Genomic DNA, 4,228 nt, shown 5'->3' with positions numbered 1-4,228 from the left:
GCTGGGGTGATGGGGAGCACGCAGGTCTACAGAGCCAGAAGTTAGCAGCACGGCTTGACTCCAGCCTGTTGTTGCCATGGGAGAAGGAAAGTGGAATATTACCGGATCTTTCAAGAAAAGCCCCAAATCTGTATTTTAGATTGGGCCTCCTGAATTTCAAACATAGCTGATTAAAATATATTTAAAACAGGGCAAATAAACCTAGTCATGGGTTAGGGCCCTTGGCTGTGAAGTTTGTGATCCCTTCAAAGCAAGGCCATCGTGCATGTTTGTGCCTTGCACAGGCCTCATTTCAGTTCAGTCGCTCAGTCGTGTCCGACTCTTTGCGACCCCATGAATCGCAGCACGCCAGGCCTCCATGTCCATCATACACTCCCAGAGTTTACTGAAACACATGTGCATCAAGTCGGTGATGCCATCCAGCCATCTCATCCTCTGTCGTCCCCTTCTCCTCCTGACCCCAATCCCTTCCAGCATCAGGGTCTTTTCCAATGAATCAACTCTTCACATGAGGTGGCCAAAGTATTGGAGTTTCAGCTTCAGCATCAGTCCTTCCAATGAACACCCAGGACTGAGCTCCTTTAGGATGGACTGGTTGGATCTCCTTGCAGTCCAAAGGACTCTCAAGAGTCTTCTCCAACACCACAGTTCAAAAATATCAATTTTTCGGTGCTCAGCTTTCTTCACAGTCCAACTCTCACATCCCTACATGACAACTGGAAGAACCATAGCCTTGACTAGATGGACCTTTGTTGGCAAAGTAATGTCTCTGCTTTTTAATATGCTGTCTAGTTTGGTCATAACTTTCCTTCCAAGGAGTAAGCGTCTTTTAATTTCACGGCTGCAATCACCACCTGCAGTGATTTTGGAGCCCAAAAAAATAAAGTCTGACACTTTCCACTATTTCCCCGTCTATTTCCCATGAAGTGATGGGACCAGATGCCATGATCTTAGTTTTCTGAATGTTGAGCTTTAAGTCAATTTTTTCACTCTCCTCTATCACTTTCATCAAAAGGCTTTTTAGTTCCTCTTCACTTTCTGCCATAAGGGTGGTGTCATCTGCATATCTGAGGTTGTTGATATTTCTCCCAGCAATCTTGATTCCAGCTTGTGCTTCCTCCAGCCCAGCGTTTCTCATGATGTACTCTGCATATGAGTTAAATAAGCAGGGTGACAATATACAGCCTTGATGTACTCCTTTTCCTATTTGGAACCAGTCTGTTGTTCCATGTTCAGTTCTAACTGTTGCTTCCTGACTTGCACAGGCCTCAGGTTGGGTTAAAATCCCACGCTGATCACCAAGCTGCCTGGCCCAGCCTGAGGCAACTTTCCACCAGCGTAGGAGAAGGAAACCACTTTTGCAGCTGATCTACCAAAAGGAGGGATCCTCTCTTCTTAATGGGCACAGAGTTGCCTGTATGTACCAGCAGCGATCTTGCAGCAAAAACAAACAACATAATAGTAAAGTTACGAGGGGCTTCCCCCGTGGCTTAGCATAAACAATCTGCCTGCAATGCAGGAGACACAGGAGACGCGTGTTCTATCCCTGGATGGGGAAGATTCCCTGGAGCAGGGCACTCCAGTATTAGCAACTCTCTCCAGTATTCTTACCTGAAGAATCCCATGGACAGAGGAACCTGACAGGCCACAGTCCACGGTGTCACAGAGTCAGACATGACTGAACACAGCACAACAAAAAAGTTACTTCGGGGTTTCCTAGGGCACGTGACTTTCAGTGATAACACTGGAAAATTTACAACCTGGTTACTCTACGTACAACTGTGGCTAGACTCTGTTTCTGGGGTTCATTTCTTTGGTTCTGAGTATAACTTTGTTTCCATCTGCACAAGGTTTTATGTTGAAAAGAAACAGAAATGCTTTTGCTTATAATTACAATTTACAGTAAATTTTATGGAGGAAAAATCAGGGTTTGATGAGATAGATTGACAGGAAGGTCTCGGTCTAGTTTGGTGATGGCCAGGTGAAGGAGGTGAGTTTATTCCAGGAAGAGAGAAGTGAAACGAAGTGAAGTGAAAGTCTCTCAATCGTGTCCGACTCTTTGTGACCCTATGGACTGTATAGTCCATGGAATTCTCCAGGCCAGAATACTGGAGTGGGTAGCCTTTTCCTTCTCCAGGGGCTCTTCCCAACCCAGGGATTGAACCCAGGTCTCCCGCATTGAAGGCAGATTCTTTACCAGCTGAGCCACAAGGGATGCCCCAGGAAGAGAGAACTAGGTGTTTTTCCTAGCCCTTGAATTACCCATCTTTACACCAGAAGAAGCCTCCTCTTTGGGCCCCTGGGACTCTGATGCACCACCACAGGTACTGGGCGAGATGTCCAGAGCTGACCAGTTAACGAACATCGGCTGCTTTGATTATCTCTAGTAGGTTCTAACAGCTGATCACAAAACCACATTTTTCTACTCGCTCTCTCACATTACAGATAGTTTTAACTTTGCCATTGGTATCTTTTTTCCCTAAACAACTATGAGGGGGAGAAAAATCACGACTCATGCCACCACTTTAACATCTTTGCCATATCTGTGACTCCCTTGCCGCTTTTTTCCTAGTGTGACCCAGTTCTTCTCCAATAACATACATCTGAGTATCATCCATGAATGTAACTGAACTCTTCATGTAGGTCCCTCTTTCTTATGCTGTATTTCCACATGCTAATTTTATATTTATTTCCAAGATGGTTTAACTCTTGCCTGAGAACAAACCATGCAGAGAAGATCTGTGTGCATAAGTGAAATGACCTCCTGCCCTCTGATTCTCACCTTTGGCAAAACATTAAGGTTCCTCTTTGTTAACAGCTGCAGCCATGGGGACCGACTGCCTAGGTTTAACCTTTGGTTCCCCTGCTTCCTAAACTCATCAGCCTGTGCTCTCCTTAACACCTCTGGGCTTAGTCTACCCATCTGCAAAATGGGGAGAGGAGTAGGAGCAACCACCTGGTGGGGTCGTGTGCACGTTAAGTAAGACAGGACGGACAGTACAGAGAACAGGGTCTAGAAGCTAGTGACGCTGAAACTGGAGTTGTTGTGTACCCGCTGGTTCAGACCACAGATTTGTGACAGATGATTTATAAACACACAAACAACCAAAAAGACTTCAGGATGAGGAAAAGATAAAAAGCACAGAACCAATGGAGATAAATAGAACACAGAGCATTTCCTATCGGGTCCTATATGTTTGCTGTAGGTAGACAGAAATTTAGTCTTTTAACAGGCAAAAAGAGAAATGATACAGTGTTTGGGGAAAATCAAAGCCTTTCTAGTTTTTAACTCTCTAAGAATTTTCTCATATTAAGTTTCACAGCAGGAAAGCAGAGAAGTTTAAACTTCCCCCAATGTATATGGTCATGGGCTTCATAAGATTATTTTTTTATTTCCATTTTGAATTAATTTCGGAACTAGAGAAAAATGGCATAAACAGTGCAATGTCCATTATACTTTCACCCAAACTCTCCAAATGTTGCCTTTGTTATATTTTATCATACATGCATTATCATTCTTTCTCTCTCTCTGCTCCTTCCTCCCTCCCCATCCCCATCTCTCTATTTCTCTCTATACATACATACATACACGACCCTTTATTCCTAAATACTTCAATGTGTATTTTCAAGGACAAGGATGTTGTGTTACATAACCACAGTGCTCTGATCAAAATCAAGAAATTAACGTTGATACACCACTATCATCTAATATAGAGATCATTTCAGATTTCATCATTTTTCTCGAATGTCCTTTATAACAAAGAACAAAATCTTCTGTCCCAGGACCCAATCTAGGATCAGACTTGTACTTTGTTACCTTGTCTCCTTGCTCTCTCATCTGGAACACTTCTAGTCTTTCTTTATCTTGCAAGACCTTGGCATTTCTGAACAGTACGGGCCAGATATTTGTCAAGTGTCACAGGATTTTGGTTTGTCCAATGTTTCTTCATGATTATATTCAGGGCAAATTTTGACATGAGAATCTCAGTAGTATCGTGTTCTCAGTGTGACCCTTCAGGAGATACAGAATACCTACTCTTCCCATCCTGATGATGTCAACTCTAAACGCTTGTGTAAGGTAGTATCTTCCAGGTTTCCCCACTGTGAAGTCACTATTTCTTTTCTTTTTTTGGCTGCACTGCGTGGCATGTGGGATTAGTCCCCCCACCAGGGATTGAATCCATGCCTCCTGCAGTGGAAGCACGGAGTCCTAACCACTGGTCCACCG

Source organism: Cervus canadensis, chromosome 31 (assembly GCF_019320065.1).
Source record: "Cervus canadensis isolate Bull #8, Minnesota chromosome 31, ASM1932006v1, whole genome shotgun sequence".
NCBI classification, from domain to species: domain Eukaryota; kingdom Metazoa; phylum Chordata; class Mammalia; order Artiodactyla; family Cervidae; genus Cervus; species Cervus canadensis.
The sequence above is the reverse complement of the archived record's forward strand: the minus strand, read 5'-3'. Positions refer to the sequence as shown.